The following is a 14,712-nucleotide window of genomic DNA, read 5'->3' as shown; positions in this document are numbered from 1 at the left end:
CAAACATACGTGTTAGTGAGGCATTTAAAAAAGGACTGTTAAATATATTTTGGGAAAACACCTTTATGTACATTCATAGATATGTATATATTTACAACGTTGTTCCGAGTCCCAAAGTTTAAAAGAGGATGAAAGTCAGGGCAGAGTCAAAATTCTGTGAGAAACGGAATTTCCATAGGTTTTATGTCTCAGGTGGATTTACTGCATTTAGGGGGGTTTGCAACATTTATATTGGCTTTAAATTAGGTGGGTCTACTCCACAAACACCCCATTGCTTCCTGAATTCTTCCCTGGCCCTCCCTAAGTGATTAATGGGTACCGATGCCTTGAGTCCATGTTTGTTTCCAGATATTCATAAAGCACTCAGACATTCTCTGGCATTCAAGTTTAGTAAAAAGCCTTGAGCTGTAGGAGCCATTTAACTCGAGAAACGATGGAGGGGGCTGGCACAAAGCTGCTGATCCTGCTCCTGCCAGACTGACTCAGATGATGTTCTCTGGAGGCCAGAAGAGATGAGCTGGAGCAGAGGGTAGCAGGGAAGACGTATCTGCGTCAGCCGCAGTCATATCTGTCTGTGCCCTGCGTGCCAGCACGTTGATAGCCACAGGGGCTGGGTCTCCTTTGTGGGGAGCTGTGCAGCATTTTCTGTAAGAAACCCAGGGATGTTCTCCTGCTGCAAAGAGGAGAAGGCTACAGCTGCAGCACGCACTTGTCCCTGTTGCTAAGGTAACACATATCACACCCGCGCTGGCCTAGAAGCAAAACAGCGCACATGGGAAATTTCATAGGGCCAGGAGCCTCGCGTGGGAGAGCACGGCTCTCTCAGGTACCGCTGCATCCCGCACTACTGACTGAGCCAGCTTTCACAAATCTCTCAAAGATAACTCTTCCCATGCAGTTTCCCCGATCGTGTTGGAGCTTGCTGTGCCATCCAGCTAGGTGTGCACCTGAAATACTTTGTCTTGTAATGCTCTGCCTGCTGCTATTGAGAAATGTCTGCAATGCCTCTCCTTGCTGATGGTTTCGGGCAGCAGGACTGTGCAGCACAAGGCTGTTCAGATGCCCACTGAAACAAAGGTTGGGCAGCTTTGCTTTCTGTTCTGAACCAGGAACACAGAGCAACCTCTGCTGTAATACAACAGCTGCATGCTTTTAACCACTAACATCACTCTTGTTTTGCCCAGCAGTGCATGCTGTAGAAGCTCACAGAGAAACACATTTCAGCAGCTGTGAAAAGCACATCCCCAGTGCTGACTTGTGTTTAGGTCCAAGTGCTCCAAAAGTGAGAGGTCATATATTTTGAAAACTGCCTGAGTCTCTCATTTATGACTTCCAAGGCACACTTCTGGTCTCTAAATTAGGCAACTTATTTTATTATCACTAATAGGCACGGATCTGCCATTTTCTACTGGCTTACAGACCTTTGGAGAGCCATTGATCACTCTCTGGGGTCCGCAAGCTGTGACAGGCACGAGTCACATACAAAAGCCAGTGTACAGGAGGCAGCGACTGCTGTGGCTAGCAGGAAACTGCTGAAGAGTGACATAAAAGCCTGAGCGCCTAAAGCAAAGGGTGTCAGTAGCTGTGATTTGTCAAACCGACTGTGAGGGCTGTCTCCCTTGGCAAGAAATGCAGTGGCCAGGCCTCCATCTGTATTCCTGGACTCACTCACCACAGGTACCCAACCCTAACAGAGAAACCACCCACACCCAGAGCTCACAAGGCAGCAATGAGATGGGTAATACCTTATTCTTCTTCAGGCACCACAAAGGATTCACAGAGCCTTTATTCCTTTCGCTTCTGATCTGGAAACCTAAGCGTTCAGAGGTTAAATGAACTGACTAAGGTTGCATAATTAGCCAGTGGCAGAGCTGAGAATAGACACCATCTCCATTTTTTCCAGGCCTAACATCTATCTCTCAGGCCCTTCTTGGGGGCATAGGCAGGCTAGCAAAACTGTGTATCACAGCTCTATAGAACATGACATTTTTAGAACAGGCTCAACCCTGAACTTACTACAGTTCAAAAAAAAACCCCAAATAAACCAAAACCAAACCCAACAAAAACATGGGGAAAAGATTTTAAAAAAGGAAAAGCAACAATATTTTTTTACAAGTGCCCCTGCCTGGGTAAGAAGGTAAAAATGGAATTCAAGTGACATTTATAAATATTAATGGACTTCTAAACACTAGCACATTAAATAAGTTCCCAAGGGCCAAAGCCTCAATTTACTTTGAGTAATAGTTGCTGAAGACCTAGGCAAAAATCAAGTAATGCTGTGAAGAAAAGTTAACCTTTAAAAGATTTTTGGTAGGGCTAAAATGCAGTCATTTGTCCTCCATTTCAAAACAAACTATTTTAGGGAAACAGTGCTTCTTTCATGCTCCCAACTGTCCCCTTCTTTGCTTATTCTCTTTTGACTCTTGTTGTGTATTTGAATGCATTTTTTTGCATTTTCCTTTCTTCAGCTGCTGCTGTAGCTGCTGGGATTTATCAGGCAACTTAGTGACATTAGTGATTTAGTGGGGAGCTGTGGGAGACAAGAAATCCTGTTCACTCTTGCTCAACAGAAAGCGCTCTGGGAAAGGCTCAGCTAACAGCGAGATAATGGGGGTGAAACTCCAGCCTGTGAAACTCTCCTGCCATGAGGGCTTCTGAACAGATTTGTGTTCCAGGTCACTGAACCCCCGCTGCAGGCCACAGCTGAGACAGCTGGGTAGAGCAGCCTGGGGGTTACCTGCAGCTGCCCTCCACTTACATAAGACCTGGAGAACTGGATCAGGTTATTGAAAGGCCAAGAGCAATTACATGTCCTGGTAGCTAGGCAGTGAAGACGGTGATCGACTTTCACATTAGGCATTTTGCTCCTTCCAAGAACGTCCTGGAATGGTGAAGGAGTATGTGTCATTCCAGGGAAAGGTTCAGCTAAGTTGTTTGGTTCTCCAGGGTTCTAGAAACCTCTCATTTCACACAAGATTCACTCAGAGAGATGGTCAATTCTTCTAAAATATTTAAGGAGAAATGTTCATAGCTTTGAAGCAGTTTAAAGACATGACTTCCCATGCAGTGCAAGTCAGAGTCCCTTTTGATGTCAGAGAGAATTAGACTCTACCTGTCCTCAAATATCTGGCTCAGTCACCTAAAAGCATTTACAGAGCTGGCCTGAGCAGCTTTCATTAGTGGCTGGCAGGTCTCTGAGCAGAGAGAACACACTGTCCCCCACACTACCAGTCTTTGTTAGCAGTGCACCCATTATGTTCAATTAGTCGCAGCATGGAGCATGTGCTGACCGTGCCTTGCACTTTGCCCATCTGTCCTGCCTGGGGGCACCTAACCAGCCCAGCCCAGCCCAGCTACCACCCAGGTTCTGCAGCCTGCAAGTACAGGCCCAGGGCAACACAATGCCACTGAATCACAGCCAGCAGAAAGAAGGGCTGTGCCTGCTCCCTCTCTGCACCGCAGCAGCCGCAGTGATGTCCCCTATGAAATCACACCCATGGACAAGAACAGTACGTTTAGTGAGATGTCTGCAGAGACACCCATGCCCACTGACTCTCCAGTGCTGCAGACTGGCTGGCTGCCTGCCTTCAGCCAGGATGGGCTGAGGATCAGCTGAGGCCTCCCAGACTTCCTTGACATGGCACTCTGTCAGTGTGGTCTTGTGCTTTGTCCTCTCCCTCCTCCTCCTCAGCCCCAAACCAGTCTGCTGCTGTCTTTCACAAAATCCATAGAAATACAATTATCATGGAGAACTCTGCCTCTGGCAGTTTTTTTTCTTTGGAAATAATTATAATTGGCTGTGGCAGTTAAAAACTTATCGGTGTAGACAGATGACAGACAGTACAATCACATAAGCTTCCCTCTGAGAAAATAAAGCTAAAACCCATTTATCATCCTGGATGGAAACAAAAGGTCTTCCTTTGAAGATCCAGGCTGTGAGAACACAAAGAGAAGACTGTTATGCCCATGCATTAAATCTGTGGTAGGTAACCAAGAACAAGCAGTCTGTTTGCAGCACGATGGTACCGTATTAATTATAATATCACTGCTTTCATCTGAGGAATACCTAGATGGGGACGTATCAGCACACTCAGAGGCAGTAACTGAGGTCCCAAGAGGATAATTAAACCACAAGGACCTCAAGAGTGACTGCACCACAAACACAGAAAAATGTAAACGTATTTACATAGTCTCTGTAAGGGCTCCTTGCATGGGGATCCATTGCTGGACATGGATCACTTATTCCTGGAGTAAGTCATTAACTGCCCTCACCCAGAGAACAGAAAAGTTTTGATTCCTAGGTTTATCTCTGAAGCACAATCTCCTGGAACCATCTTTCCTGTGGCAGCTCACATGCCATCCCCAGGAGGAGTCCGTGCCATCTTCACTCAGCTTCCTAGCAGAGCCCAGGCAAGGACTGTGCATCCCTTAGAATCACAGAATAGTTTGGGTTGGAAGGGACCTTAAAGATTACCTAGTTCCAATTCCCACCACATCCCTGCCACATGCAGGGACAGCTTCCACTGGGCCATATTGCTCAAAATACCATGCAACCTGGACTTCAACCCTTCCAGGGATGGCAAGTCCACAGCTTCTCTGGGCAGCCTGTTCCAGCGTCTCACCACCCTCACAGTTAATAATTCCTTCCTAACATCTAATGTAAATCTCTTTCAGTTTAAAGCCATTCCTCCTTGTCCTATCACTACCTGCTCTTGCCAATAGTCCCTCTCCAGCTCTCTTGCAGGTGCCTTTAGGTACTGGGAGGCTGCTCTAAGGGCTTCCTGGAGCCTTCTTTTCTCTAGGCTGGACAACCCCAACACTCTCAGCCTTGTCCTCCCTCTCTTGGTTCAGCAGCTCTCAGCCTCCAACTGGGCAGGATAATCCACCCACCCTACACAAAGTCTCTTTTTTTCAGTAGTCATTTTTTGCAAATTATTTTAACATCTGGCCCCTCTTTGGCCTGAATAGTTTCTAATGGCATGCAGGTTGGCATTCATTGATTTTATTCTTAATGTATCCAAATTCAGGTTGGGTGCAATTGAGGAGACAAGTGGGAGGGCTTCTCTCGGTGCTAATTTAAAACAATGAAACAATTCATAAGAATTCCTGAAATGTTTTTAAGCAAATGAAATCTGGGTGAGGAGAATGGTTGTCTCATGGAAGTTGCTGACTACCCAGTATATATGAACAGATGATAGCCTCAAATTTCATGAGACATGCTTGGATCTAATGGTATTTGCAGAAACACAAAGAAAAATATTGTTAGCATGCAACCAGTTGTTGTATGGGAGAGGGATGAGAAGGGAATAGAGAGGAGGGAGGATGGGAGAGATGAGGACAGAGAAATGCCAGAAACAGAACTGCACAAAATGTTTTCTCTAGATTTAGTTCCCAGGATTACAGAGAGTCCACCAATAAATTCACGAATAGACATGCCCCACATGCAGCCACATTAATGTCACAACTATGTCACTTGGCCAAGTGCTTGGCTTCACAAACTCTTCTGCCTTTGGATGAAATTGTGGATGGTTTCTACTTTTTTTTTTTTTCTTTTTTTTAATAGTCTTCTTAGCTTCCAACAGCTTTGCCTTGTTGTATTTCCCCTTCTAGCTAAAAAAAGAAATTAGACTGATCTCTTTTGGCAGCTGTGAAATGGTTGCATATTGTGTATGTTTTCTTGATAAGCTTGCATGAAATGGAATTGGTTTTCTTCTGATGGATAGACCTCTTTCAGCACAATGTCCCCAGAAGATTAGCAAATGTTTAATTTTTTTAGAGACTTTTAATGTGCATGAAATGTCATGTGTGCTACTTCTATAGAGCATTATGAGTACCACATGAAACTGTTTGAACAGGGAGACTGAACTGACTGAGGAATGTTTCCCCAGTGAGTGTGCAAAATGATTTTGGATGATGTGTAGTTTGCTAGCCTCAAAGCTTCAGTCGATGGCAACAACTCTGTGAGATTTGGGCCAAATTCAGGTGCTGTAGAATATATGAACTGGCTGTGCTGGGTCTGCCCTAGAAGCAGTTTGGCTCCATGTCCTGTAATGACAGAGCTCAGATGTGGCTGTCTGGGGATGAGGGCAAACATATGCAATAGTCTTTACTTTCTTGGGTCCTCAGCCTCCAGTCTATTTTAGCTCAGACTCCCTGAGCTCCCATTTTCTGCATATATTAGAGCCCACAATGGAGAGAGAGAGGAGATGCAGCCTGCACTGAAAACAACAGATATTACACTGAAAAGCACCGTGGGTGAATGTGATTGCTCTGACTTATTGTATGGTTATGTCTATGAGCCTCAGCCTACCCTGTGCTTCAGTGCAATGGTTTTATTAAGAATAAAATCAATGAGTGACAAAGGAAATGTTCCAAGACAACAGGGAAAAGGCCAAAATGAGTATAAAAGGGTAATAATATTATACAAGATCTTTATTATTATAATAGTATGAGATAAAGTGGCTGGCATTATTATAATAATAGTATGAGATAAAGTGGCTGGCATTCTGCCATTCTTTTCCCTAATATTTAATTTAGCCATGAAGGTCTTTCAAAATTATATTCATGACAGTACAGAGGGGAGTGACCAGCAAGGAATCTATTCTGTCTTGAAAGTAAAAGCTTTTGTGAGGTTGAGGTAGGATCAGTTAATCATTTCTCTGACTGAACCTCTCAAGAATAAATTCAAATGTAAGAAAAATACTGGAATAATTAGCAGAGTATTTTAGTATTAGTTAGTATGTACTGTTTGCCTGCCTGCATGGTGAAACTCTTCAGTACAGGTAGGACCCAATAATGGCTAATGGGGAATCACAGACTGGCATTGCAGGCAGCAGCTTAGACCACCAGTGCAAGCTGGTTGTGCATTGCCAACAGAAAATTCCCCAATGCCTTCCTTTCCTCTGTTTCCCATTCTTTGTCTTCTTAAGGGGCTGCTGAGCCGACTGCATGGGGTGGGTGGGCAGAGGGGGCTCCTACCAGATTAGTTTTCAGCCTGATCTGGGAGCTGTTCCTGCTCATCACGCTGCTGTGCATCGGGTGCACCCCTGCAGGGAAGTGATAGAAACGCGCAGATGAGGGGCAGCTGAACACCCCCACAGCAGCTTCTTGTTAGCTCTGTTTATCCCAGCAGGAAAGCTGGAGTCTTAGGGCCATCTTTGCTTTTTCCTACTGTAACTGTCTGGCAGAGTGCTGCATCTCTGGAGAGGCTTCATCCCAGCGCCTGCCTGTACAGCCGGGCAGCTCTAAAGAGCTGGGGCTGCCGAGGCTTTCAGAGCCAGTGTAGGCAGACCACAAGGCACTGCCATCCCCAGCTTGGTGGATCCCTGTGGGGCCAGGAGTCTTCCCAGGCAGACTGGCCCATGCCCAGGGCACACAGACATATGGTTGGTCTGTGGCTCTGGGGCAGAATGCCAGGGACAAGCAGCACTCCAGCTGAACCCTAGCTGGAACTCTGCTACTGGTTTGTACAGAATTTTGGCCTTCTCACGTGGACATTTTTTCCACCTGAATTTAGTTATGCATGAGTATTTTCAACCGTGTGTCATCACAACTCTTCAGTTTGGAGTAGGGACAAAGAAGAAACAAGGTTGAAATTAATTTTCTGAGTTACATGAAGCAACTTTAAATTTAGCTTACGGCTCTCCTCAAGAAGCAGGTCTCCAACAGGGTTTTTTTCCCACTAAGGTTAATTAACTATAACTGTCTTTAAACCTGCCTGAATTGATAGTTGTGGGTTCTGCCCTTTGACACCAAATTTGGACTTGCAAACAGAAAAAAAAAGGGAAATGTTCAACAGGAACTCTACTGGAGGAGGTACTACTGGTCAACTGGAAAAAACTGTAAAACAGCTTTAGTTTTGTTTGAAATTTCCCTATTACTTGTGAAAATTATACCAAACATGCAACATTAAACAATTAAATCTTGTTTATCTACCAACTAACAGCAGTTAAATGCACCTCATCTCCATAGAGAAAGGAGAAAAAAAAAAGCAAGAGGGAAAACAGGGCCCTGGAAAGGGTTACTTAAAGAATTTTTCCCCCTTCTCCTCATGGCTGTAGCCAAACAAGGCTTGTAGCTGTTATGGGTAGGGCCTTGCTCGTACTACTCCAAGAGTTTACATCGTGCTTAATTGTTTCACTGTGGCTGCAGCAAATAATGCACTTTCTCCCTGCAGAACAGTGGGAACTGCTCCAGCTATTCACAGATCAGAACTGGAAGAGCTGCTAACAAAGGAGGTTTATGTGGAAACCAACACTATTCCTGCATAGTCAGCTCACTGGTTTCTGTCTTCCTCCTCCTCCCCCCTTCCTCTTCTTCCGTTTAGAATTTCCTTTGCTTGTGTATCTGTTTCTGAAGTGGCCTAGACACTTGTCCTCACCTAACCTTTTAACTCCCCTGTTTTTTCTCCTCTCCTTATTTCTTTTTGTGGCTTTTGGACACCAAAGGTAGCTCTGGTTTGTTTGTGGCGTTTGTGTGTATGCACAGGCTGCTGGGAATGTCCCGTGACTTGTGTTAGCTTACCTTAAGGCTGTAGAGAACTTCCATTTTTTTTATCAGTCTGTCCTCCTCATCCTCAATACCTCTTCTTTACCTCTTTCAATGAGCTGCACAATTTTCTTATTGTGTGTTTTTCCCTCACTTTTCACTCTCATAGCAAATATGCTCATTCCAGTGCTATTTTTTTTCCTTTCTGCCTTTTCTCTGCAAATGCAGAAATCTCTTCTGCTCCTCTGCATGCCAGAAACATGCTCCTCCACCTACTGATGACTTTTCCCATGTTGCAGCCTTACCATTTCCTTTTTGGGATTGTTTCTCTGCATGGGCATGTACAGTTTTTTCTCTGTGTTCCCCAGCTTTTGTATTCCAAGTCAGTTCATGGGAATGGTCACTACTACCATGTGCTTAACTTTGCCTTTCTTCCTCCTTTGTGCTGGTACTGTTGCAGATGACCTGTAGGATCTCATTTTCAGCTCTCTTCAAGGCAGAGCATGTGTGGTCTGCAAGTCAGGCTGGCCACTGAAAGCAACACCCTTCTTTGCCTGAAACAACTTTTTGTAGAAGTCCAGAGTCACTTCCTGCTGATAAGGTGACATGAATGCCTGGAAATACGAATTCTGAGTAACCACAAGGTGTGGCTCAGTGATGTAACTGCCCTGGCGCGTCACGTGCCAGGAACCACGAGCAGCAGGAAAGCTTAAACACTGCTGTTTCCTGCGTGTCCTGGTAAGTGTAATGCAAAACAGTCACTCAAAATAGCAATTGCCACTTGAAATTTATGACTCATTTTGACACTCTTGGATGTTTTAACTGTATACCATTTGTAGGGCTCTAATGACTCAGTGTGAAGATTTGCCTGAACAGTTTGTGAAAGGCAGGTCAGTGGTAGAATTAGCCTAAGTCCACAGCAGCTCTTCTAGGGAGGTGGCCCTCAGTGAAAAAGGCCCCTGAGCACTGGCAGCTGTATTCCAACATAGGGTGAAAAGCACCAAGAAGAGACTTCCAGTACTAACCTGACCAGCCACTGAAAACAGATGCCTTTTTGTCTGGCTTTTGTTTTGAAATGGCCAATAAGAACAGATCAGCACTGGCACTATTGTCTGCAATAAATGTGTCTTTACGCAGTGGAAGACTGTGGTGTGTTGTAAACAATCACAGCACTGAGTAAAGCATAATCGATCACACAAGTGCCACAAAGGATACATTTGCCAAAGCATGGTTTAAAGATTGGGATCTATATAATAGAGCTGGCAAACTTAAGACACGGTGAAAGGGAGCATCAGCATTTTCTGGGATGAAATACGGGATGGATTGTCATAAAAAGATTTTATTATTGCATTTTCTGCATCACAGTAAAGCTTTTTCTGCTGCTTGTCAGAAGATCCCTCGCGCTGGTAAACTGGTATTTTGTATTCTGAGTCTCTAAAAAATAAATGACATGTTTCATCTCAAATGCAGACTTAGTTACTGTTGAACACTGAAAGATCTTTCTGTATGCCATGGGTCTTGCTCGTTGCTATATTCTTCAAGCTTTATGTTGGGGTCAGCCTGCTAAAATCAGGAATGGCAAATTCGGGTGTTCAGAGACAGAATATGTTGGCACAGGATGAAAATCGGGGTCCTGCAGGGAATATTACAGCTTTCTAGAAGGTACATTTTCTGGCCATATCTTCTTCCATTTCTTTTTTCCACCACTGAACAGAACAACTGTTTTTCACAAATGAAAGCTTTGCTCTTCCTAGCCAAACCCTATGCTGGTAGAGGTCAAGTTAAACTGCTTTGAAACTCTGGGTATCAGTACAAATCTTTGTGGTGAAGATAAAAAGAAAGTTTTTTTTCAGAAGCAGGTGTTTTTGAAAGGTGCAACATAAAAATGTCTGTCCACCAGACAGAGATAAATGATCCAGCCTAAATTCTGAGGCCTCAGGCTTAAATGTTATTGCATATAGAAAAGAGAGAGGTGGTGAAGATCTGAAAAAACATAGGTGAGGTAGGAAAGCCCATGCTTACTCACAATGTTTAGCCTGACCCCTAGTCAAGAGATCAATTCAAGAAGAATACTTGAATTTGTGAGCAGGTTCTGCTTTATTTTCTGTTGTTTGATTCATTCTAGGCATGAAAGTTACCACTTGGCTTCTTCACCACTTCCTCTACCCCTTGATTAGAGCAATCAATGGGACGCTGAGTTTTGACTAGCTGCTTTTAGTAGAAGGGTGAAAAGCACCAAGGTGTTCACCTTCCCTCTGTATGTAGCTGTACTAGCAAATTCAGTCTGTCCAGCCTTCTACAGTCTCCTACAGGAGACAAGCACTTAGAAACTGAGGTTTCTCTGACAGGAAGTGGGAGTAGCTGCCTGCCTCTCATCTCCTGACACCCACACTGGATCTGTGTCAGCAGTGGCTGCTCACAGGTGGCACTCTACAGAGACACACCAAGTCAGTTCCACCAGCTTAGCAGATGTGCAGATGGACTGACCACATCCGTTATATTCAGGTCATGTTGTCAAACTTTCAATTATTTGGAGGGAAACATCATAACAGAGGAGTACACTGTGGACTTCAGAGAGATGAAGATTAACTAGAAGCAACAAATGGAATATAACTAAGTGAAGGCATGTTTTGTACGTTTAAGCCAAGACAGTATGGAAGAGGTTTTTAAAGGAAGCTCTTCCATTCCATCCATATGAATTTCTTACCCGTATTAGCAATCTGGTTCGCAACTGAGGGAAGAATGAACTGGCTTTCAGTTGTTTATCTTACCTTACACAGTTACCTGCAAAGTTATTACCAAGTTATCCTTTTTTTTCGATAAGAGTTCTCACAAACCCAAACATACTAACAGGTATGTCCTTATTCAAACAAAAGTCAGCATACTGGACTACTCACAGAAAATACCCTCCAAACCTGCCACGCCTTGCCACGCCTAGAGTATATTCTTCTGTCCCAGGAAAAGTCTTTGCACAACAGCATTTTTTTGTTGTTGTTATCAATATTATATAGCTGAAGATCATGAAACTCCAAGAATGTTTTACTCGAGTTTACAGGCACTCTACAGAAGGCTGTAATGAAATGGCTGCTGGACAAATTAGTACAAAAGTAATGAGTGACACTTTTAAGATTACAGTTTTCATTGTTAGACAGCATTTGACAAAGTTAGCAGAAATTTTTCCTGCCATCATACCAGGAACTCGTGCACCTCCTGTAACAAAGGGAACAATGTTCAAACAGACAGATGCTGCCAAACCTTTTGAAACCTTTTGCACCATTTTTTTGGCACTAATTTCTAGGAAAATTTCACAAATAGTCCCTTTTGGTCTGACTGCTGGTTTGCATTCTTTCCCAAATGGATTCTTTGAAAGGATCCATTTTGAAAATGCTCATGGACAAGCCATGCTGAAGAAGGACAGAAGAACTCTCTAAAACCTTACAAAAGCCCCCCCCTACCAAGATACAACAAGAAACTTCTGCCCTAAAACTACAGGAGGAACGGGAAGCTTTTTGTCCAAGAGATGCCTACACTCCACAGTTTAATTCTTTGTGTTACTATTGAGTAACACTAAGGTGTCGTTTGAAGTATTGTCATCCTTTGAAAACCACAGAAACAGGAAAATATTTCTGAATTAACAATGGCAATTGTGTGTTATTAAGAGGAATATTATTAGAAATAATTATTCTGTCCTTCTGACCTTAAAATATTCACCTTTGTTGATTTTTACAACAGGATGCATGTGAGCATCTCAGCTGGTTTTGGGATACTGAAATACAGCCAATCCGAACTACTAGGACCAGGAGTGAAAAAGAACAGAGTAAAACTAGGCAGTAAGTGAAAGACTAGCATTTATTCAAATCGTTACTTACTCTCAATAAAAAACTCTCAACCCTGCTCATTCCAGTGTTGCGTGGGAATAATTGTGAAATGGTAGGGCTGTTACTAGGAGGCTGAAAGACAGACATTTCCAGCAACACCAAGCCCCGGAGCAATAGCTAAGTATTAGCTAATACATGACAAAGCTGTGGTAATGGCATTTGCTGAATGAAAAAATACATTGAAAGGAGGAAATGGCAGATGAAAATAACCTTAGCTAACTCCAAGCCTTCTGTGGAAAGTCCCTTCCTGTGAGCAGTATTCATGCAGAAAAACCAGTGCTCATACCCTCTGTTTACTTTAATCTCACGGGTACTGATTAACTTTTCCTGAGCTTTATTTTTTGCCTTTGCCAGGTACCACCCAACCATTTCCTAAAACACAAATCCATCCACAGGCAAATGGAAAGCAGTGAAGCTGCAGGAAGTAGGCCAGGGTTTTCACAGGCATGTTGTTCTGCTGCTGGTTGCAGCCCCGGGAGAGGCCGGCATGTGCGCAGGCCTGTGCGCATGCACGTGCAGCTGCCCTGTGGGGGTACACTGCAGCATTGACATCCCCGCGCGGGCACGCGGCCAGTGCGGCAGCACAGCATCAACCAACTCCTTCTTCTTCTAATTAACATTTGTCAAACTTGGAGAGAAGCCCAGGATGCAAAATTTGGATGCAAAATTCAAAGAGCACAGAAGCTGGAAATGTTCACACACAGGCTCCTCATTTATGCTTAGATTTTTTTATAGGTCACACACAGATGACTTACTTGCTCTTACTGTAACTTACAATTAGCAATACAGTGATTTTTTTGTATCTTGTAGTGCACAGTAGAGCTGTACTCCAAAAAGAAAGTGGCAGAGTTTACTAGTAGGGAGACATAAAGGAAAAGAAAAAATTTTCCCTGAAGTTCCTCTTTTGGGTGGGTGAAAAGGGGAAGGCCTTTAACGCCATCAGCAGACAGGAGTGAGAATATTTTGAGCAGATCTGGGAGTTGTTTATAACAGTAGTTTCTTAAACTCGTCTGAACTCATTCAGCTTCCTGCACAGCACTGAGCAATTCAAGTTCAAATGATTAACATATCTCAGTGCTGAAACAATAAATTCTCGGCGTATGATTGAAAGCCACTTTTAAACGCTTGCAATTTCAGTGTTAAGTCACCAACTCTATAGAAGGTTTTCTGTGAGAAAAATGGATTAAGATAAAAACCAGCCCTTTGCACTTTTTATCAGCACAGCATTTCCTGCTATCTGCTGACATTAGAAGACAACGGGGAGTGGGGTATTATATTTATTAAAGTATAAAGGTAATGCATGTAATCACTCTCAGATATCCTAAATGGCCTATAAACAGCACCTCTAATAGAGCACCTAGCACTAAGGCTATGTCCAGTTCCCAGTAGGGCACTTACATCTTAGCCTAGACAAAAGAAAGGGAAATAAGACATTGGATCATGTTATGAGGTTCAGAGGTTTTTCAGAGCTGAAGAAACCCTAAGAAGTAATATGGTGCAAGTTGTTCCTTTCCTGGAACTTTGAGGAGTACATGCAAGAGAGTGAGCTGGCTGCTAATGAGCCTTCCTCAACAACACGTTTCCAAGAGCTAAATGTCAGTTCATACCCCGGCCACACACAAGACTGAACTATTTTGTCCTCGTGGCAAGGACAAAATCCATGGCTTCTCTAACCAAAGTGAATAAACGAAGCTCCTTCTTTCTCTCTCTGCACAATTTCTAGGTCTGTCTACAGGCAGCTTCCACTTGGCTTCTAGGTAAAATTTTGACAGTGACACTTTGCCTCCATGCTGACATTCCAGAGAACTGAAAACGTTAAGAGACCCTGGAATAGGACTGCTGTATACAAAACTCTTGAGAATAGTCCTGCTGTCCTAAATCCTCTCCAGAAGCAGAGAGAGTGTTTTATAGAACAGCTTTACATGCATCCTACTAACTTAGGGACATCTTTGCTTTGTTGGTCTTCCGTTCTGACACTGCATTAGATAATGAGCAGTGCAGGAAGTAATATGAACCAAGTGATTTAATTTTAATGTGGCTTCTGCTTCCTGCACTGATTCAGCAGTGGAATAATTACACAGATCTTTGCTTCTCTAGAGGGGCCTTTCAGGCTGCTGTGACAGGCCTCACTGCTCTCCTCTGATTTTAAGGAAGATGGTGTGGGCACTTGCCAGAGCAGTCCGGCTGCCTTCAAAGCAGGGTCAAGTGCTTTTACTGTCTTCAAGGGGAAAATGCCACTCTTTGCCAGATGACAATTAAAGGCCATTTATCACTCCTGAGATAACAACAGAAGTGTTCTACTTAAATGAAGGCAGTTTCAGACAGTATGGTAAAAAATAACATAGAT

The sequence above is a fragment of the Chamaea fasciata genome, unplaced genomic scaffold, assembly GCF_029207755.1.
Source record: "Chamaea fasciata isolate MVZ Bird 193981 ecotype frontalis unplaced genomic scaffold, bChaFas1.0.hap1 SCAF_2, whole genome shotgun sequence".
In the NCBI taxonomy this organism is placed as follows: Eukaryota; Metazoa; Chordata; class Aves; order Passeriformes; family Sylviidae; genus Chamaea; species Chamaea fasciata.
Note: the sequence above shows the minus strand (reverse complement) of the source record.